Raw genomic sequence first — 24,945 nt, forward strand, 5'->3', positions numbered from 1 at the left:
ACTTGCAATTTCCAGCTATACAATGTACAGCCTACCAACTTTAAGGTGAAAATGTTTTCTGTTAACCCGGCGCCTCCACCGCAATTTTCAACACAAGAATTCAAGGTAAATTCTTAAACATATCACAAATTCGGATTCGTATCCAATGGTATTTGTTGAAAGGAGGTAAGCTCAAGTGTTAAACATATACATGTATTTTCAACTTACCTTACTAAAATAAAACACCGTTAAAAACAAAGTTCCATAATCCATATGAAAATGTTCCTCTAATGAGAAAAACGTGAGAAAATCTAGTGAATTGTAGTACTGTATGGTGAATGTATTAAAAATAAAATCGCTTGCGGCTCAAATTAAAAGATCATTTTATTTAGTTATTTTTGTAAATTATTCCATTAATATACAGGTTACTTCAGATTAAATATTTTTAAAAAACGTAAAATTTTAAAGTACGCAAATAGTTCCAATCAGGTTAACCCAATTAAATGACTTTCAAATTTTTAGCGCAATAAACACAATATCTTGATGAAACATAGTTACTCCCATACAGAAGACTATTTTTTTTAAATCTGAATTGAGAATACTGACCGAGATGTTAATTGAAGTCATAACAGCAACGGTGTTTCTGATCTGAGCTTCTGGGTTCTGAGGTCTCATCCGCGTATCATAATCTCTACATTCAACTATTAACAACAGTGTTTAGTGTTTAGTCTAATAATGTAGATCATTTTGATTAAGTTTTATAATAGGTAAAAAAAGCTATTATTGAGTGTTGGATTGGTGGAGAAAAAGGAGGCTTATTGGCCAGTAGTTTTTTCAATTTGTTATATCGCGCCCATACACTGTAAAAAGAAATTAGCGCTTAGTTCGACCATCGCGTCTTTGGTTTCGTCATGGAAAATATGGAAAATCGAAATGTGAATTTGGAAATTATTCCTCGATTCTCACTCAGAAATAACAACTCAAATTAAATTATTTTATCCGGTATGATGATTATTGTAGAACAAATTAAATGAAATAAATGCATTAATTAGTCCATTTATTGGTGCTGGGTGCAGCACATGAATCCCTCTACGAAACTATTAGCCACAATGCGCGACCCTGTCACACGAACTGTCTCCGACTACACGTAGGCCGTATCCAAGAAACCTGAGATGAAACTCTTCGAGCAGCTCGTCTTGCTCAACAGCTCCATCGGCAGTAACGTGGACACCTCCTGGGAAACAGTCAAGCTAGGGATTTACGCGTGCTACCTCACTCAGAAATCACCGAATAACTCAAATTGAATTATTTTATGCATTGTGATGATTAAATTAAACGGAATAAATGCACAATTTGCAAAAAATATTTATATGTTGTTGCTAATGTAGCTCGATTTTAATGAGTTTTTATTACTAAAATCTCATTAAAATGCTATACTCTCTGCAATTGAATGAAAAAGCGAGGGCCTGCTTTTTCTTATCATGTGACGATAAGATTTATTATTAAAACAACAGCTGGTGGTTTTGAAAAGAACCTTTTAATAAACCATTTAGACAACAACAAATAATAAAACTTACCAACAATTACTATTATTGGTAATGAACCTAGTAACGAAATATTGTACAAATCTGGAGAAGTTTCGCACTATTTACAGTAAGTAAGTCGATCTTCAAAACTCCTACGTGTGTTGATCAGTATTTAAGGTTAAATTTAAGGGCAATATTGTTGGATTGCCTGTTTCAGCGCGTCTCCTTTTGCATAACTGGTATTGATGAAATATGACGGTCATGACGGAATTCCCAAAGAAAAACTCACAGGGATTTAAATCCGGCGAACGCGCAAACCCCTGGGTCTGTCCGAACTTTGCAATTCATTTTACTCTCTAAATTTTTCCATATGCCATAAAATTTGAATGTAATCGTACTCTTGACAGTAGTTGCAAAATTCATGTGTGACATGTTTCGTAGTTTTTTTCAAATATAATATAACAAGTGGTTTGATTTTTTCCGACAAAATTTGTGACACAAATTAACGAGTAGCTGTTGCGACGAAAATCACACGAGTCGACGAAGGAGACGAGTGTGATTTTCCAAAAGCAACAGCTACGAGTTAATTTTCACACAAATTTTGCAGAAAAAATCAGATCACGAGTTATATTCGGCTTGACAATCCAAAGAGATAATTTTTATTTACTTTTTACGGACAATAATTCACATAATTTATAGTTAGCGTATTCGTTGAGTAACCATACCTACTTAGTTTAAATAGTAACAAAACAACAAGGCAAAACGTAAATAAATTTCTAAACATCAAATTTTGTGTGTGCTGCTGGTTGATTTTCTTAATTGTGGGAGCAAGATTTGGTAACAAGACTGTGTATGAAATTCGAAATGCAGTGAAAGAAAGTCAGTGCCGAAAGACCGCAAGAACGCAAGATTCAATTTGGAAGCAGTTTACAGAATTTTGTGAAATAGGCAAGTTTCCTCTAAATAAAGCAGTCGAAATGAACGAGGTGGCCAGTATTTTGGAAGATTATGCCTTTAACGCCAACAGAAAAGTAATTTGTATTATCGTTTTTTTTATTAAAATTCATTTGACAAGTTTGACAAATTAATTTGACATAATTTATTTCGCTGAAAAACAGTGTTGTTGCCTGACAGAAGAATGTTTTTTCACTGAAAAAATTTTTCGGTGAATGCCATTGGATAAATTTCAAACAATTCTGCCATTGTATTGGTTAAGAATTTTCGAGTTGGATTGTCAAACTAAAATTATTTAATCAGAACATATAGTATTTCGTTAATATTGTCGACATTTTTCACCTATAAAATATTAGGAGATTGAGTGGCTCAGTGATATTTATAATCAAACAAAACGTTTTCATATCCAACAAAACTTGATGGAGGTCTGTAGATACAGCCTAAGATAAAAGTAACATTCTTATTAGAAATTTTATAAAATTAAATTTCAGTGTCTGTACAGTTGAATGAAATAGACGAGCCAGGAAAGTTTGACAGCAGATGGTCTGCAAAATATATACAAAGACCACTTTCTACAAATTCGGTCTTTCCGAAACAACCTAGAAGTATTCAAATTGACCAGTCTGTCCGGTATTACAGGAGTTAGCCTTGTCTCCGTCAATAAAATAATAATCCTTACACATTTGTTTTTAATGCTTTTGTGGGTGGCCATTTTAGAAATATGAAACCTTAAATTAAGTACTCCCTCAATATCACTGGTATCTAGCAACGACTTAACCTGTGCTAATATATCGCTTACTCCATTAACTTTTGTCATGAACTCCATAGTTTGGTCGAAATCCAGAAGACATTGATATGTGGTAGAGAGTAAGTACTTTGCTGGTAAAAGCAACTCGGCATTTATCTAATAAAAATTATTACTAGCACTGGTTCTTTAGAGATAGCTCCTTCATATAAAAACAAATAAAAAACTTAATGTTCTCAAACCGACCACGTCAGCAGCTTCTCCCCACTGTCGCTCTTCTCACTCCAACGCTGGTCGAGTGGAAGGGGAGCGCGTGTCAAGTATATATACACCGGCTTTTAGCGACCTCTTCAGTTTAGCATGATAGAATATTCCACGATGTATCAAATTTTGCCTGTCGTCGCCGCTGTTGACGTTAATTTACCAAATTTACCAGTGGATCTTTGGGTCATAATCTTGAGATAATTATAATTTTATTTTGTTGTTATTTTTCACTGATATTTTGTTTGTTTCAGATATTTGGCCCATCCTCGCTGCTGACTGCCGCTAGATCCAACGAGCTATGGGCACGGATTACCCAAGGAGACCCAGCTTTAAGGAAGACCGTCAAGCAACATCTGCTTTTGGAAAAAAGGAGACACCAGAAAGAGATGCTGAACCCGGGACTGTTGTTCTCCGTAACCAGGGAAAACTCTAGAACACTGTTTGGATCCAACGCCTTCGGACGCAGTTTCCAACAACCCAGAGAAAAAGGAAACGTCGTGAAAATAAAAACGTTGAATCTCTTCGCAAAAAAACGATACAAAAAAAATAAATATTGTAAAGCAATAATGAGATGTTAATGAAACCCTTGCATTTTTTTATTGTATTAAATTTTATTTTAATAATAATGTTAATAACAATAATATATTTTAATCCAATCCAACAGACAATTGTCTAAAAGGATAAATACAACCTGTACAACAAAATAAGGACAATCTCAATTTAAAGTAAATATGACATTTATACACTTTTGTGCTCTGATTAAAAATATCTAGAGTGGATGCAACTACATTATAACAACGGCACATATTGTTGAGTGGGGCATAATAATACTGAGTAGTTCTACATATATTTAAAGCAAATATTTCATGTTGGCGACAAGTCAAAGTCAAAAATACATTTATTTAAGCTGTTTGGTAACAGTTTTTCCTTAAGATATTACATGGCATGGAGTGTGGGGCTTTGCTGCGGCTTAGGGCCTTTTCAGCGCGTGATGGCGACAGTTTATTCAAGGTACTAAGAAACTGATATCATTTAAAAGTTTCGTACCATGAATTAATTTAAATAAAAAATAAATGTTGGCGAAAGTTCTTAGACTTTAAACTACATAGATTAACTTCACTTAAGAGAACATTATTAGGGTAGGCCCTAACAGGATACACACCGTATTTACCAACATACAAATGTTTACAAAACTTTCTCTGTATACATTCTAATGATGAGATGTGTACATCATAATAAGGCATAATAAGGACCCCATACAGTGCTACAATAGTCTAGTTTTATCCTTATATAGGCATAATATAATTTGAGTAGACCATCGATGTTAGTGAAACTTCTAGTATTCCTATATATATAAATCCCATGATTTTAGTAGCATGAGCACATAAACATTGAACGTGCGGTACAAATGTTAATTATGAATCAATAATAACGCCAAGGTCTTTCATCTGATCTACTGTAGTAATTACTGAGCCATTCAGTGTGTAATTATAACCTATATTCACTGGTTTTCTGGAGAAGGTAATAAGTTTACATTTGGATACATTAATTTTTTGAAAATTACTTTTGCACCACTTTTTAAAAGTGTTTAATTCATATTGCAAAAGTTCACAATCATCAGCAGAATCTATATAGTTAGCAACCTTGAGGTCATCCGCGTACACAAACACACGACAACGAAAATGTATGCATCATTGATGTATAATACAAAGAGAATTGGCCCCAAATTGGAACCTTGCGTCACTCTGCTACAAGGGTTGAACGTTTGTGAACGGTAACCTTAATATTCAACAAGATGTTTACGATTAACAAGCAATGACTTAAACAGGTTTACTAGGTTCTCACACAAACCAAAAGCACTCAATTTACCAAGAAGGATGGAATGATTTACAATATCAAAGGCTTTTGATAGGTCTGTATACAAAAGTAAAATACATCAATTTGCTTACGATTATCTAGTGCATGCGACAAATACTAAACATATTCACAGAGGTTACTTGACGTTGATCTGCCCTTCATAAAGCCGTGTTGACTATCGCTTATCTTACAAGCTATCTGACTAGATAGACTTATAGCTAGGATAGACTCAAAAATGTTCGCAAAATTTGAAATGATTGCTATAGGTCTATAATTTTTCACATTTTGACGCTTACCATTTTTCAAAACGAGAACTACCTTAGCCGTATTCCACTTGTTCGGAGAAGTTGCTTCGCGAACTATCAAATTGAACAAATGACAGAGAGGTTCAGATAAACAGGAAACACAATCCTTCACAAAGAATGCAGGTATACAATCTGGGCCCATCGTGAAGTTTGACTTAATTTTCTTAACAGCTTGGTATAATATCACATGTCGTTATCACAAAATTATTTAACACATTAGACATATCACTAGAGTTATCACAGACAGATGAATTATCACAGGTAAGATCATTAACAAAAACTGAACTGAAGAAATCAGCGAAAGTGTTTATGATGTCTTCCAGATGTAGGGTAAATGTGTACAAGAGTACGCACTTAGTGTAAAACTGTCAACAACTTTTTAATTTTTTTGGATAGACAAATTTTATGATATGGGTTCGTTATATACATGTTTAGAGATCAGATATATTTAATTGTACGCCCCAACACCACTATATTTTAAGAGTAATTTCAATTTTTGTCAAGATGTGTAAATGCGCACTGTTAGACAGTTCATTGCACAAGAGTGCGCATTTGAACGCTTATGAGTACGCATTACATTTTACGAAAAAATATTTGTTTCTAAGGTGAAAATAAATGGGAATAAGTGACTACAGACTACACATAAAACGGGAGACCTATTTCTTCGTACTCTAGGGGTCTTGAAAAGACGAGAAAACGTAAAAATAGAGAGTCGGTCGACGGACTCGATTACAACACGCTCAGGAAGTAAAAATAAAAAAAAAATCACCATAACCACCACCCCACAACTTGAGAAGCAGTACAAAGTAGTAGAGTTAAATAATTCATTACCGTATGATATGTATCTCCAAGACTATTAGACTACATATTGCAAGCAATGCGCACGCTTATACAATACCTCGCTGCGCACTCTTGTACATTTGTACATAACCTAATGTTTTCAAAGTTAAAAGCTTTTGATGGACAGAAAGTGTAAAACTGTTAGTGTATAATGACACCTTAAAAGTTACAACTAATGAAAATTATTACTGTAAAATAAAAGAACTGGTACGTACCTTACAAAAAACTAAAACTATGAGCGGTAAAAATTACATCCACACAACGTGTGAACATAAAATCGTCAGTACGACCAAACTATAAACTATATTCAGGTCACTTTTGCACCTTTATCTCAGGTTTAACATTAAATTCTAAATGGTATAACTTCATCTTACCCAGATGGCACTAATAAGCAGAAATCATCAGTGCGTACTCTTATACATATGCGCACTCTTGTACACATTTACCCTATTAACTCTTTGCCTTGAAAGAACATATTACCCGGGATGCTTGAATCATTTCGTTTCAAATTAATGTATTTCCATTGATTTTGCGGGTTTACTCTAATGTTTTCTTCAGCACAACTAACGAAGTGTGCATACTCCTTTTTGATCTATGTTTTAATAAGCTTCCTTAAACTATTAGCTTGAACCAGATCTCTTTCTAATTTAAATTTCTTATAGTTTTCATATTTATAAAAGATGAAGATAATTTTGTTGTGGCTTAAACGAAATCATCTAGAACTATAATCACTTAAACGCATGAAGGAATGAAGGAAAACATTTTTGGGAAGCAAATTTGGTACAATTTGATCTGAATTGCGAATTTAAACTGAAATAAATTATTTAACAGAGTTCAGGAAGCAGACGTTTGCTTAATTTTTTGGAGTGTCACTATCACCGGCGTTATTTTAAAGGTTGAGAGAATTAAACTCGACGAATTTGAATTTGAAAGGGACATCTTCAAGCGTTAAAAAATTTCGCTAGTTTATGTTGTCGGGAAAAGGGCAGTTCTGTCATCATTTTGCATATAAATCTGTCTCCGAAAACTTAAGAGGTGAGCATAATCGTCACCTTCGGTACTTGCTTTCACAAAGAACATTTTTGAAACTGTCGTAAATCCTAAAGTTTTAATTTGGTTTTCAAATTCAGCGTGAGAGATCGACGGGTAGACATTAGATAGAATAATGCGACGCTCAGGATTTATTAAACGGTTCACGTCCACGACTTTGTCTTTAATAGTGACCGTTGGATAATTAGACATCACTTCGTCAACCCAAGATTTAGCACTTAAGTAGATACAAAATCTTACTTTTGAGATTCTCGACCAGGGGCGGCTGGTCAGGGGCGGCAGGGTCGGCCACGCCGTACCAGTCATTTTAAAATACTTAGTAAGCGTTGAAATTAGAAAATAAAAAAAGAAATAAAGTTTGAATGTACGTTAGGATAGATCATATTTATTAAAAATATATTTTATTATATTGTAGGTACAAAATAAAGCATTTGTTGCTAATTTTAAATGCTGATAAACACGCTTTGCCGGCGAGATTTCGGCACGCCGTATCCAGGAATGCATTATGCTCGATGTTTCGACTTCGTAGCAGCTTACGGTTTCATCGTTCTCTTTGTCTAGTACACTGTAGTAGACAAAGACCTGGCGGAACGTATGTTGTGCCAGGTCCGGCGAAATCCTCCTTCGCCGTACCCAGCAACGCGAATTTAGTTTTTAAAACGCTTAATATTTAAGATGGCTAACCAAATTACAAAACAATAACGGCTTCGATGTTCTTCAGTGCATACTATTTTTTTTTAATAATAATTGTCGATTTAATACATTTTCCTGTGTATGAATAATAAACGAAAAAAATTACATTAAATTATCTAAAATTTTATTTTTCGTACATAACTTAGCTACAACATAAATGCGCTTTTTCTGTATTTTTAGCATCTAAGCGTTTTCAGATATTTCAGAAAAGAATTTAAAGTTTTAAATCATTTTAATTTTTCAATTATTCAATTAATTTATTTGACAATTTGTCATATACATTAAAAAAAAAAAATGTAAATGAAGATAGTTAACAGTTGGTACTTTTATTATTACTTTTTTTTATATTTTTTAACTGCATGTCATTATTTAATTATTATTATTTAATTGTGGATTTCCGGGGTCGGCAAGCCGTATAGCCGCCGGTCGACGCGGAACTCAGTAAAAATAATGTTTTCGGTGGTTCTCAATTAATGATAAAGCAGAACAAGTAGAATTAAGGATTAATAGTATTTGGAATCAAACTGACATTGTCAATTTCCTATAAAAAATTATTTTAACAGGTCGAAACATTTGAGATGTTTTGTACATCCTGGCACGTAAAATGTCAGTGGTTAATGAGTAGCAGCCATACATTACGAAAATATATAACACCAAGGTGTAGACTCAAAATATTTGGCCGACCCGAAATTTTGACCCACCAGCCGCCACTGTTCTCGACGCTGTTACTATATTTCTAATAGTTTTAACATAGTCCACTAATACTAAATGTTGACCCTCTCGATTCTTCTAATTTATGAAATACATACATGACCAAAATAATTGTCAACGGGAAAAATAAGTTGAAGTGCAACGCAGTCGGTTGACATCTACAATTCTACAGTTGTTGCATATTTATTTATTTTTTATTCTATTATGTTTCCCAACAGGCCGTAGGCCCAATTACGGGGAACCAGGTCCATATGTAGAGTCTGCATGCTTGTTATTTCCCCGACTTAAATTGAGGGATTATACGTCTTCTTCCTAGTATGGAATTTCGATTTGACGTTCTAAAAGTCGTTTTAACAAATGCATCGCTGTAAACCTAGCAAGACATACATTTGATTTATATTGGAGTATTTCATTATATTTTAAAGGTGTATTATTCAATTTTTTTCTGGTTAAGCAAGTATCCACCTGATATTCATTTTGCAAGTATTCCACACTCGAGTCATTAACTCATTATAAAAGCAATACCTGGTTCTAGAACGAAAGGCGTTAAGAATATCTTCAGAATCTTAAACAAAGTTACAGATAAAGGTCAGATTTTGGTTGAAACATTGTGACTAAAAAAAAGAAAAAACTTCGTTTAAATCTTTATTAGGGTTTAAACCGCGTAGGATGCACTACCCTTTAATTTTTTCCGGATTGTAACCTTTAAACACTATTATGCTGCCAAATTTTTTGCAAAATATCTCATCATTTGTATCTCTTTTTGTGTTTTTGCGATAAAAAGTGGAGGTGGTACAAGTTGCAGAATAAAGTGTACGGTGATTAATTCTATCCAAACATCTCTAAACATAGTTCTCAAATGTTGAGGTCAAACATCGCGGAGTTGCTAAGTTTCCTTTTTACTTTCCAAGCGTAAGTTTACTCGACTTTCCATAATTCTTATAACACGAAAACATAGATCTCTCGTGTCCGTCTGTTTGCCATGTGTCCGTGTCTGTGCCGAGTTTTATTAGACAGATAATCTTCTAAACTACCGGACCGATTGTTGCCAAATTTAATCTGTATATTAGGAATATCGTTTAGATGGTAAAACGCTAAGCAATATTTATCTGATCATCTCCACCATCATATGACATTATCTCTAACTTTAAAAATAGTAAATGTTATTTGGATATTCCTTCACTTGTAGTTTATGGAATCCGTGTTGAGTTCTTGCTTTGGAGATCCAGATATTTCTAAAAAAAAAACAAAATTGTATAACAACATTTTATAATTTAACTTTGAAACTGCAGAACCAAATGCTCTGAAACCTTGTAAACGTTTTAAATTATCTGAAACATGGTAAATCGTTAATTAAAATTTATCCTGTCGAAATTGTGCAAAATATGCTGACTGTATACTTATGTTTTACCATTATACTAATATTTTTTAGAATTGCTTAAACAGGGTGACAAAAAACTATTGATGAGCCACTTGATTTTGTAGATTAAATTACGAGCGGCTCACTCCCGGAAAATTTGGGAAAATTACATACATATCTTTATTTTAACTTTTTGATAACAAAAATAATAAAATTCGCGAAATCAAATTTTGAAATTTTTCGAAAATGCTGGAAATGTTTTACTGTACTTCAGGGGCGAGGAAATTTTCTGGGAATAACCTTCGACCAATTTTTTGTGTAAAATTTTGCAAATAAAAACTCAATCTCCAATAAACGTTTAGCCTTGTTTTCTAGATTTTGGGGAGTTGCTTCTCAAGCGTCAGATTATGAACTTCTACAAAAAACAATTTTCACGACCTTCCGGAACACTGATTCTGTTCCTCATTAATATTTATGAAAATGTTTTACAGACTCTCGGATCGTCTTCTAGTATCCTTTGGTTTTTGATTCGATCAACCTAAATGATGTCGTTTATGTTCAAGTTGTTCTTTAAAAGGTGACTACATTCACTTAAAATACCTAATTTTTTTAAGTACATTTAATAGGAAGAGAATAATTCTTGAAATGTCACAGTAATTTTTGTAATTTTTTATTACCGTTTTATAAAAAATAAATACAAAAATTATAAAGTTTCGTCTAAAAGTTCGCTTCGCAAAATAAAATGCTGCAATATGTAAATTTCCAAATTTGCAATTCAGTTCGCAGAGGAATACATGTATAATTTAATGATTATTGTTAATGAATAAAAAATGCTTCTAAAAAGTAGCGAATGTTTGTGGTCTAATTTTTTCTAAATGTCGTTGCATTTTTTAAGTCAGCCAGTATATTCCCAAAAATATCGGCTACCAACACATAACTTGAATCAAACACTTTTTTACGTATTAGTACCCATTGTAAAATGTTTATACAAGCCTCATTCATATTTTTCATAAAAATATAAATCCATCATTAATGCGTGTTAATGGTTATTTAAATTTTTATCTCCCTTTTCTCCGTCGTTAATTTTCCGTAAATCGCATTTCTCCATCCATTCCCTTTCTTAATTCAGCGAAACGAGAAACCATCAATACGCGGATAATTTTCGTAGCAAATGATGACAAAAATAATGTCGGTCATTATTCAAGTTCATCAAAAGTAACATTTCAATCGGTAGATTGAATGATGTTTTCAGAGGACTCTCACTTCGAAAATTTCAAACATAATAGCTTAATTACCGAACTGATCCCGACAATAATCAATTATTCGTCGTCGAGAGGATGCGCATTATAAAAACATTGTGCCCGAGTATTAGACAGCAGATAATATCGAGCTCGGACGTAACAGGGCTTTTCAACGACAGATGTTGGCAGTCGCGCGCAAGGCTCATGATTTACTACGCCTTCTGATTACAATTTGATGATTGTTCCTCTCTCGCTGCTCTTCATACAACATTATACACGCTCAACTTAAGAAAAGTGCTCGAGACATTAATGGTGAAGCAACTTTCATGAAATATTAAATTCATGAAATTTACAACACGGCTCGAAAGCCGGACACAGCTTCAACCGCTAATAATAATTTGATAGAGCAATCTTAACGATGTGGTAAATCTTTAGATATTGGGTAAATTTTACGGTATTCAAACGACAGGAAGTTTGGAAGGGTGGCCGTAAATCTGTGTAGAAAAAGGCAATGCCAACATATTTTAGGAAAAGACGTTAGTTGTATAGATTTAAGATGAAAAACTTTTTATGATAAAATTTTTATTTGTTCTTTTTCATCGATGATATTTTCAAATTTGAGTGTTATTTCACAGTTTCTTCAATGAAATTGTCAAAAACAAAGACGATAATTATTTGGATTGGGATTAGTATGAATCCAAAAAGTCATAAATGGTGTTTTGTGGGCCTTACTTAATTGAAAAACGAATTCTGTGCGATTTGTTTATGAGTAGAAAAAAATTATGGTATTTTGATTGATATACATATGGTTATGTATTCGGACAATTTACCATACTCGAATGCTATTCTTTTGTAAAGATGGATGTTTATTTATTTTTTTTTAATTTAACATCATAAAACAAAGTATTAGTCAACAGCGGGGAATAACACTTTTGTCAGTACCATACTACAGAATACACTGAGAAAGCTTTACTACTTGACACAGAAAAAGACAAAAGGGAGATGACTGATATTAGTTATAAGTCGAGGTGTTTTTCATTGTTTCTGTGAAATTAGGCAACAGAAATTTGTACGCTGTGGAAGAACTTCTAGATAATTCTGTATGTTAAATTCTGCATTCAATTTTCCCAGCATTAGAAATTAAAGCGGTTATGAAAGTACAGTTTTCCATTGTGTAAACTCAGTTGAGCATTTACCAGTATATCATGATTCTTAATATATTTGTTGAAAGTACCCATATTTAATCTTTCACGCTGTTAGATATGACGAATAAGGAGATAATTTACCTTAATCTTTACCTCAAAGGAAAAATTGTGTTTAAATGATGTAACTAGAGGCGTTAGAGAAGATTTGAAGAGGTTGTCAAAGAATGATTTCCACAGTTAACGGACTTCTAAAATTCTAAAATTTTCTTTTGGGAAAATCTAGGTAATTTCATTTTGAAAGTTAAGTACTCTTTTAATAAAACAATAATTTGAAGAAATGAAGTGTATTCACTTACATGTTAGTAACCTAGTTTTATAAAATGAACAAAGTTTTCTTAATTTGGTTTGTATGATCGATTGAAAAGTAGATAATACAGAAAATTCTAATTTCTCCTTATAAGTATTTCGTATAATAAACAGAACAGAATAAATAAACATAAAACAAATTATAACATCTGTCGCATGTACCTACGTATGTGAGACTTTTCACTTAATTTATATTTATCTGACACAATAATATTCTGCATTAACTTGTGCAAAAGAATTTAATTTTTAGAATGGGTTTGCGAAAATAAACTTTATGAAGAGAGATCCGAGTTCCACTAAATTAGTTGGGAAACTCGTTTTACGAATAACTTATTTAAAAGAGTCTACATAATATTGGATTCTAAGTTTTCAGTGGATCTTTAGGTGTGATCTTCTGAAATATATTTATCCGGCTTTAGATAATAACTAGGAAAAGTATCAAATATCGACGAAGTAAAAAAAAATGGTGTTAACTAGCCCTCATGCAGCTATATTAGATTATGTATTGGATTTTTACTTTCCGAGGGTAAACTAAGAACGTATTGTAATCTAGTACATCGGGCGACTGGTATTTTTTCTATTGTCATGGCCCTTAGAATACGAATAAATTAATCTCTCGTTTCCGTCAGTCTGTCTGTCTAGTGTCTCTATCCATTTTTATTAGAGACGTAATCTTCGAAACTGCTGGACCGATTGTTGTCAAATTTTAAACTTATATTAATAATATCATGTAAATGGTTAAATAAATACTAACCAAAATTTGGCTAATCATCCCCACCAACAATTTGATGACGTCATTTCAATGAACCCTATTTTAAAATGATTTGAATGTTATAGAAAAATGTGTTACTGTACTTGTTGTATACGAATCCGCTTTCAGTTTTTCACTAAACGTTCAAATTTTGAAACATTTTCAAGGTATAATATCAGTGCCGCTCTCGGAGAACCGGCGACGTTCGGTCGTGGGTTCGATGCCGAACTTAGCTCTTTCTTTTTTTTTCCTTGTACTGGCAATGCGCTGTGACTACTTTTCTTTTGCGCTATGATTAGTATTATCCATGCTGATGACGTCATCACAAATTTTTTATTGATCAAAATTCTTAATAACGAGTCACCCCATTTTCTCGAGCATGTGAAGATTACGCACGTCTTTATGTAATAATGATAAAATAAGAATTAGAACATTCAGAACATTTTGTTCCATTGTGGTTTAATTAAAAATTTTAGTCCTCTGTTTTGAGGAGACAAACTTATTCAAATCAAACTAATTTCTACGTGACATTCTTTCGATGTATAAACACAAATAAATACTTCAGATTGTTATTGGTAAACGTAGGATAGGACTTTGTGAAGATAGTGGAGACAGGCATTGTGAACATTTATTATAAATTCGGTTTCGTTGTAACCCATTAATGAATTGAGTATTAATTTTTTCATTTTTGTCATTATTTGGCATTGTTGATGTAATTCCTTAATTTTGTATTTAATAACCTTAGAGTGAGAAATCTATTATTTTTATGTCTATGGTATTTGACATACTCCTGTATACAAGTCGATTAATATAGAAATGTTTTATTTGGCTGCTTTTCTTGGTGAAAAATCTTAACAGGTTATGGGCGCAGAACGCTATAAAGTTGAAAAACATGAATACCAAACGAAAAGCCAAATATTGAAAACTATTTGAAAGATATCTCCACGAGGCTGATTTTAAGGTTATCCAACACGTGCATTCTGAGGTTATCCAAGACGTACTAAAAAAGAAGTATAGACGTAGAACAATGGATCCAACAAGAATCATCAATGTCGGTCTTTTGGAAGGAAAGTCGAACTGGGATACGTGGAAGTACAAAATTACAATTTGTCTACGAGGAATTTCAGGAGCTCTGGATATCATTGAAGGCAGGTCAGTGAAGCCTAGTCCACTAGATGATGGTGCAAAGCCGGAAGAAAAGACGGCGTACCAAACTGCACTTGATGCATTTAATAAAACAGAGAGCAATGCATTGATTATCTTGACAAATAATATGACAGAGGAAACTCTAAAGAAAATTATGCGATTAACCAGTGCCAGGGAAGTATGGCTAGAATTACACAAACTTTTTGATGGCGTTTCGGAAGACAAAGTGTACAACCTGTGTCTACAATTCTTTAGTTTCAAAAAATGTTCCAGCGACGATATGGCTACACATATATCAAAATTAAAGAATCTATGGAGCGAGTTAAAAGTGGAAATGAGAAACGACGCTGATGGTAATACAGAACTGCCCGATTTGTTTTTGATTTGCAAAATTTTAGGTACGCTACCAGACAATTATTTTTCCTTCAAGTCAAGTTGGATGATGATGTCAAAAAGTGACAGAACGGTTGATAATTTGACAAATCAACTGTGTGCTTATGAGCGAGCCTTAAAAAACAATGAGGATGGATCATCGGGACAGGAAGCTCTCATTTTGGACTCATCAAAAAGAACTCCTACACAAGTAAGTTTGACCGAACAAAAGAAAAAGAAGAAGATACTTTGCAACTATTGTAAGAAACCTAACCATGTTATAAAAGTATGCAGAAAGTGGATTGCGGATGGAAGACCTCCAAAACTTGATAACAAGCCAGAACAAACTTCAAACATGCTTCTTTTGATTGTTACATCGCCAGTGATGAATTCAGAATGTGGTGCAGATGATTGGTATGTAGACAATGGCGCTACAAATCATATTTCAAGCGACAAAAGTTACTTTAAAACTCTCCAACCATTCACAACAGCACACTCAGTAACCACGGCAAACGGTGAAAGAATTGAAGCTATCGGCAAAGGTGAAGTTGACATAGAGGCAGCTATCGGAGGCAAGTGGCACAGGATCACTCTGACAGATGTATGGTGTGTGCCTGGAATAAAGAAAAATCTGTTTTCTGTTCTAGCTGCACACGACAAACACCCAGATAGTCAGTTTCTTTCAACCACAGAAATTGGAAATTTTAAAGTTGGCAAAGATGTAGTGTTAGTCGGTGTACGAAAACGTTATGGAGGACTTTTTAAATTGGCAGTGAGAAGCGTGAAACCTACGTCTCCAAATGAAGTTAATGTCACAGGCAAAGAGAATCTTTTGCAGCTATACCACGAACGACTTGGACATCAGAATAAACGACACGTGAAGTCCCTGCTGGACAGAGAATTCAATGTTACGGTGAAAATGGATAGTGAACTGTGTGAAGGATGTATCTATGGGAAAGCTCATCGTCTACCTTTCGGTACCAGAGAAAAAACTACAAAGCCGGGAGAACGGATTCACACAGATGTTTGTGGACCATTTGAAGAATCGATGTCAGGCTTTCGGTATTTTGTTTTGTTCAAAGATGATTGGACAAAATTCAGGACTATCTACTTTATTAAAGAGAAGTCAGAAGTTGCAGAAAAGCTAAGTCAGTTTATAGCAGAAACAAAAACCACGGGACATTTAATTAAGGAACTGTTGAGTGATAATGGAAAAGAATTTGACAACAGAGAAGTAAGGAGAATCTTACAAAAAGAAGGTATAAACCACCGCCTTACGATGCCATATACTCCAGAACAGAATGGAACAAGTGAAAGAGAAAATCGCACAGTTGTTGAAACTGGTAGAGCGATAATGCATGCTCATGGAAACATTCAACAGAGTCTGTGGGCTGAAATGATTCGCACAGCAAATTACATCCTAAATCGAACGGGACCTTCAGGTGTTGCATGGACGTCTCCATATGAACTTTGGTATGGGAAGAAACCAAGCTTGAAACATCTACGGATCATAGGTTCCACGTGCTATGTTCATGTGCCGAAACAGCAAAGGCACAAGATGGATCGAAAAGCCATTAAAGGAATATTGATCGGCTACGACCACGACGATGGATATAGAATTTACTGTGAAGAGGAGGGCAAGCTCATTAGATCAAGAGATGTTATCTTTGAGGAGAAAACTTTACAGCAAGGGAGAGGTGTAGTAATTCCAGGAAACATCGAACTTTCTGATCAACATGGCGACTTGACGCATGCTGATAAACAGGTTGAACAAAACGATGAAACTGATGAAGAAGACGAAACCTTTTGTGGACTCGAGAGCGAGGCAGAAAGTACGGATAGTGATGAAAATAAAACACCAGAACCCATTGATGAAGATAGCGTCAACAAACCTCGACAATTACGAGATCGCTCAAATCTTAAAGCTCCGATCCGATATGACGACTACGCGCTGTATCTTTCGACATTTCAGGAACCAGAAACGTACAGTGAAGCCATGAAGTCAGATCAGAGAGAACTATGGCAAGAAGCTATGGATTGTGAGATGCAATCTCTGAAAGATAATCAGACCTGGGAGTTAGTCAGTTTACCTCCTGGAAGAAAGGCTATTCCAAACAAGTGGCTCTACAAGATAAAGACAAACGCCGATGGGTCAGTCGACAAGTTCAAGGCCAGATTGGTTATCAAAGGATTCAATCAGAAAAGAGGAGTAGATTATGATCAGACCTTTAGTCCAGTTGCAAGAATGTCAACGATTCGAACATTACTCAGTGTAGTAGCCAATGTAGGCATGAAACTTACTCAGATCGACGTTTCCACAGCTTTCTTATATGGTGACCTGGATGAAACTATTTATATGCAACAAGCTGAAGGCTATGGGGATAAATCTGGGAGAGTTTGTTGTCTAAAGAAAAGTCTGTATGGACTAAAACAGGCGTCTCGTTGCTGGAATAAGAAGATCACCGAACTGCTTCTACGACTTGGATTTAAACAAAGCAAGGCCGATCCTTGTCTTTTTGTGAGACAAAAAGATGGAAAGACGATGATATTTCTTCTCTACGTCGATGATGGACTGATTGCAAGTGAAGATGAACAAGAACTTCAAATCTTCATCAATGAGTTGAAGAAAGAATTCAAAATTACTTTCAAACCGGCAACATATTTTCTTGGACTTGAAATCGAACGAGAAGGAGATGGCTCCCTTCAGATCGCTCAAACTCACTACACGGAAAAGTTGTTAGAAAGATTTAACATGAGCAACTGTAATGCAGTGAGCACTCCCATTGTCAAAGATAATGAAACTGAAGAAAGTCCCCGTAATGAAAATTTTCCATACCGACAAGTGGTGGGAGCACTGATGTTTTTGATGTGTGGAACTCGGCCAGACATCGCTTATGCTGTCAGTGTGGTGTCCAGGAACCTGGAGAATCCTACAGAACGTGACGTGGTTCGAGTGAAGAGAATTCTGCGGTACCTGAGAGGAACTTCAAATTATAGACTTGTGTATAAGAATGACCATGAAAAAGGGGTTCTTATCTGCTACAGCGACGCTGATCATGGTGGTGATCTCAGCACCGGACGATCAACATCAGGGGTGTTATGCCTATACTCTGGGGCGCCGATCTCATGGATGAGTCAAAGACAAGCCTCTGTTGCAATTTCCACTACAGAAGCTGAGATCGTAGCCGCGAGTGAAGCTGCTCGGGAAATCATCTGGATTAAAAGGCTTTTGACTGAACTTGGTCAGTTGAAAGAGACGCCTGCACTACAGGTAGACAATGAAGCTGCAATTCGATTGGCTCAGAATCCGGAATTTCACAGAAGAACGAAACACATTCGTACTCGACATTTCTTTGTACGCGAACTAGTCACTTCTGGGCAAATTAAAATTTATAAAGTAGAGTCGCAGAGACAGCTTGCAGATGTATTGACAAAACCATTGTCATCAGTTAGGTTTAGGGATTTATGCAATAATTTAGGCATGTTGTTATTAAATAAGGGAGAGTGTTGATGTAATTCCTTAATTTTGTATTTAATAACCTTAGAGTGAGAAATCTATTATTTTTATGTCTATGGTATTTGACATACTCCTGTATACAAGTCGATTAATATAGAAATGTTTTATTTGGCTGCTTTTCTTGGTGAAAAATCTTAACAGGCATTGACATCTTTGTTATTTTCTTCTGTGGTTGCTATGATTGCTTATTCAAAAAAAAAAAAAAATTAAATTGGACGAAGTTGTCTCGGGGTGTATAATATGTTGCCTATGCAAAAATTGTCAGGCGTGAACAGAAAAAATGAGCACCGTATAACGGTTATCAGAAAATAATTTTTTTTTATAATATTTTAAAAAAGCGGAATTTGTTGGAATGTACTTCAAGAGCGAGGGAAGTAAACTTGGACCAGTTTTTTCTCGGTGTTTCACAGTTGCTGGAATATTAAAATTTCCTCGTTCTTCTTTTCCTAATGACGTGATCTTAAAAAAAAAATGAGACTGATTTTGCCCATTAAACTTGTAAAAGCTTGTTAAATTTATAAGGTGTTCAATTGGATATTTCCATAGTATATTTATTTTTCTGAGGCATCCTATATATAAGCAAATTTAAAAAATATTAATTATATATTAAAAATAATTCAAAGTTTAGACTCATCGTATTTTACACATTTTAGTTAGGATTTATTCACCAAAATTTTGGAGTGACGTCATCACGTTATTGGTTGGGACGATTAGACAAAATTTGGTTAGCACTTTACTGTCTACGTGATTTTCATAATAAACATACAATTTGATAACAATCGGTCCAGTAGTTTTCGAGATTACCTATCAAATAAAAATCCGGACATACGGAAATGGGAGGATAATTAAGATATAGAATAAAGCACAATAATTATGGTTTTAAAGAATCGACAGTAAAATTAACGATGTGTAAACGTGCTTATGTTGTAAGATCTCGTCCACATTCATTGCGGAATTTACCCAACGAACTATCAAAAATATCCAGATTCTTGCGAAAATGTTCATTTTTATTCCAGAAAGAGCATTCTATAAATCTAATAAGAGACCATTACTCAACTTAAGTCAAGTCAGTCTTCCTTGGAAAGGATTTAGTATGTCGGTGATTAAACCACACATATATCAGCTTGGATTGGTGTACTATAATACTAAAAATAACAGTATTGTATTAACAAAATTTTTTGATGAAGTGGACTGAGCCGTTCCTGATTTAATCAATAAAATAAATTGACACAATCATTAATTTTTTTGAGCCACCTGTATAAGCAAATATACAAAATATATATATTTTTCACATTTGGGGTAGGTTGAGGAATTTAACTCGTTACTATGGAAATCTAACACCTTTAAATTTCACAAGTTTTTACAAGATTAATGCCCGCCCCCTATTTTCCCAGAGGATATATCATTTGCCGATATAAGTCTTATCTTAGAAAGTACTAGCCCCGCCCACCCGCCCTCTATTTTCTCAGAGTATGGCGTCTGCCAAATCAGTCTTAAATCTTACAAAATACTAGCCCCGCCCACCCACCGTGTTTTTTCTCTGATGATATGTCATTTGCCAAAATAAGATTTATGTTACCAAGTGCTATCATCGCCCACCCGCTCTTTATTTTCGCAGAGGGTAGTATTTCCTGGGATAAGTCTTATTTTGACAAATGACATATCTTCTGAGAAAATAAAGAGCGGGTGGGCGGGGCTAGTATTTGCTAAGATAAGGCTGATTTTGGCAGACGCCATACCTTCTGAGAAAATAGGGGGCGGGTGGGCGGGGCTAGTACTTACTAAGATAAGACTGATTTTGGCAGACGCCATACCCTCTGAGGAAATAGGGGGCGGGTGGGGGGGGCTAGCACTAGGTAAATTCTATATATTATTATGTACCTACTTATTTGAAATATTCATTTGCGTCTGAACTCATAATCTCCTAAAATAGCTTAACGCGTACAGATGTATTAAAAAGATTTAAAAAAATCACAAACTATTAAAAATATGCCAGTAACTACATTAGTATATTAAGTATTAAGAACGGGAAGGGGTGTTTACTGGTCGAAGGCAAAAGTTTGGAGACGGATCGAAGCGACGTCTCCAATTTGTCTGAGACCAGTAAACCCCCTTAACGTTAGTGATGCTTATACTATCTTTTGTACGACCATCAAAAGATTTGCGTCTTTTTATCAAATTCATAAATTGAAAGAATTTATATCAAACATTAACACGGTCGTTTTTTAATTTAAAATTTGTTACTATGGTTTCGATTAATATAAACAACAATTTTAAAAATCAGTTTCCATTTTGACCGCTGTCGATTTAGATTTGATCTGGCTTGATTTCGAGTTAATTTTCTTTCCGCGACTATTAGTGAGTGATTTATTTGCTTAAAATATCAATCATGAGTGATTCTGAAAGCGAAAATGTCGAAATTGAACATGCATGGAATTTAAAATAAAAAAAATCTTGAATGCATGATTACTTACCGTTCAGCTGAACAGTAAGTAATTTACTTACCGTTCGCCTCTTAGTTGTTAGTCGTTACGTAGTAACCCGTAAACTGAACTTACTGCTATGGAAACCTATACGGTAAACAATCGAAAAAGCAATGGTCGTACAAAAAGGTATATAACAGCAATTTGAAAAGTTTTATAAAATAATCCTAATATCATTGCTAGAGAGAATTAGAGAATACCAACTAAAATTTGTCTCTTCTAAAAGTTGAGGCTATTTTTGGAAAAATGATAAAGTAAACCTTTACTGGAAACTGCGGCCTTTATGTTTTCCCAATAGGTTGTGCTTCAAAGGAGGTGGAGGATGGAGTTCCACGGAGATATTTTAATAGCCAAATTAAGCATAAATTGCGACTACATATTTTAGCTTTAGGCTGATTGATATAATTTATGCATCACCACGAATTATGTTCATAAGCGTTGGTTAACACATTGGAATTGCTGAACATACAGTTCTGTTTGTAACTTTGTAACACACAACATTTACTTTATTTATTTGTCTGTATTGTGATCGTTATGTTCAATTAAAAATTTTTGATAAAAAAAAGTTTCGAAATACTTAATAGAGCGGAAGTTATACATAGATATTTTTTAACCTACTCAGTTTAAAATATTAAATTTCGTTTTTGTTCTTTTAATTTCAGAACAAACAGAATATTTAACTAAAAGTTTCATTAACCGAAGGAGAAAAATTCTGCACCAAAGTTTTTCTTTCTAGTTTAGTCTGGCTTTCAAATTTTGTTTTAAGAGGCTTTAAATTAAATGAAATGACGCGACGTACATTAGGGACACCGTATTAGTACCTCCGGTATGAGTGTATTTACAATCCAATAAAACTTTCCGTTGCTTAACAAACTTTGCAAGTAGTAGAAACTTGACGTTTCTATTATTGGGCCGCAAAAGTCGCACCATTAAAACTCTAATTTAATTTACAATGTTCAAATTGAACTTTCTGAACAATTTGGCTACGCAGACAAAAAAATAAAAACCAAAAATACAATCAATAATGATTCTCTGAGATTATGTGGTCAACTTTCAAAGAGGATCAATAAATAAAATTTTATTACAGTTCTGGAATCACTAAATCAATTCTTCTAAAATTTTGAAGAACTGTAGTGTAATATCTAGGATTGTAAATTGTGATGGTATAAACTTACATTTCTATTTTTCGGCAGGAATTTCCTAGAGTTAAAACATGATTGGATGTAACGATGTACCTACATCTAAAATGAGATTTACAGTCGTTAATTTTTCAAAAAGATGAACAGACCTTTTTTTGACCGACAGATGTAATTACATCATTATTACTATTTTACTGTTATTAAATTCGACGAAAATGAAGTTTGCCGCCCGTGGTATCACATGCAGATCTTGAATTTAGGGATGTGCTCGAACTATACCTTAATAACGAGATGACGCTTCGACCAGACGCCTTCACGAAATTTGACAATGATAGATCATCGATATGCTGCATTTCGCCTGCACCAGATAATTCGAGCACGTATGATTAACGGCGTCATATAAGAGAGACGGCGGCGTCTTAGAAAGGAAACTTGGGGCGTTTGAGGCTCCGGAGTTATGTAAAAGGCCTGTTATTAGTCAGCGACCTCCGGAAATTAGACTATGAGATATGTTCGGTCCTGACCTCCATGTTTTAGGCGCTCCGCAAGATAGACGACATTGATAATGCCGAACGTTCAGTTTTAGAGCTCGTACATATTGCACCCGGAACGAGCTTAATTGATTTTAGGGAGAGAAGTTCCTGGAAAAAACATATTCCGGTGAGCGTCTAAGTGTCTGATTGCCAAGTTCGTTAATTGCGATAATCAGTCCGAAAAGTGTAAATGCGGCTTTTCATTGAAATGGAAATCTACTTCATAACAGTAATCTAATAGAACGTGGGGACGAAATTAAGTTTTTGTTATTAGGAGTTTCGGTCCGGGATCGATGCATTCATTGGTACTAAACCGTATATCTCCAGATAGCATTGGGACTTGTCTTGCATACAGATTACGCATTTGCCTACCCGACCATAGTTTCTGTTTCAATTACACACCGGCAAGCAACTTAATCAAAAAACATCAAAGCGAATGACGTTTGGTCCTGCTCCACTCCCGGATTTGAGGGTTAAATCTGCGATTCAAATACGAACGACAGTCTGAATAACGAATTAAGATGGTCGCGATCGGCCTCTTTACAGAACACCTCTTCTTATTTACACATCCATTGTCATGCAGACGTTTGCACCTCTACACTGGTAATCCGCTTGCGGTGCTGATGGGTCGGAAGCCATTTTCACGTCTCGATACCCTCTCACGGTCTTTACGTAATCCCCGAACACGCAAAAATCCTCGCACATAGTCGAATACTCAACTCCGCTGCAATTTCCATTTAAATTGGACAAACAGACGTCTTTAATCATCATTTCAATTTTCTGTATCACCAGTCTCATCGAAAGTACTGATTGCTTTTAACCGAATTAGACCTCAATTAATTATGATAATAATAAATTCATAAGATTTTACTTAAACCTCTACCATTTTCAAATCAATTTGATTACGGGTCATTAAAGATTACACAAACATTTCAAAAATACGATATATTCATAAGTTTAAAACTTGATATTTATTTTTTTACGTATTGCCAGTTAATTCACAGAAAAAAACAAAAATTAGTGCATTGTTATGCATTACGAGCTGGTGTTGCAAATTTGATTTGTTCAATATGTTATACAAGAATCACTGAACAACTGGGGTGATACCGTGACAGTTGCATGAATAACTTGAACTAAAGCTTTATTCAGTCTATTCCAAGCCGGTTCCAAGACGTGTTTTCTAACGAATAGGAATGATATTTAGAAAGTTGTACATTACTTTATGAAAACAGTTAACTCCCCTTCTGCGTAAGGGCTCGTCGAATTGACTTTGACATTTTCTTAATACTTCATCATATAAAATTTCATAACTTTTAGTCAGTTCATCATATAACAAAAAAACAAACAAAAAGCAAAACACATTCTTGGCGTTTAAAATTGAACTATAATTTAATTATTATGTCACTGACATGAAAAACAAAAAACGGTGTGTTTGATAAGCAGTGTGTTAATATTGAATGCATTTAAAGCCAGAATTCCACTGAGGCAACACTAAACGACATGTTGCTTGATACTTGTGGCCTAGTGTTGCCTGTTGTAGGCGTGCGACAATGTGGCATAAAATTTCAATTAATTTAATTATTATATCACTTGACATGAAAAACAAAAAACGGTGTGTTTGATAAGCAGTGTGTTAATATTGAGTGCATTTAACAATGACAACAAGAGAAAAAAGGTTAAAAACAGTTCGATCTGTAGGGGCCTTCATTTTCCAAATTTATCAGCATATACTTGTAATAAAATAGTTATAATGCTATAAGTTTTTAATAAAATTTGTCGTCAAAATTAGTCCTTGGATCGAAAATTACACGTAATAACTAGTAATGACGTAGCAAATAGGAGTATTATTTTCATATGATGCATCTATTTTCCAAATTTGAATTATAATTTATTGGCATGAAAATATATGTCATTCCAGTATCCTTTCTTTTTAAATGATTGTGTTAGCAGTATTAGAGATTACATAGT

The sequence above is a fragment of the Zophobas morio genome, unplaced genomic scaffold (genome assembly GCF_036711695.1).
Source record: "Zophobas morio isolate AGI-343-1 ecotype UQ-CSIRO unplaced genomic scaffold, CSIRO_AGI_Zmor_V1 ptg000002l, whole genome shotgun sequence".
NCBI lineage: Eukaryota > Metazoa > Arthropoda > Insecta > Coleoptera > Tenebrionidae > Zophobas > Zophobas morio.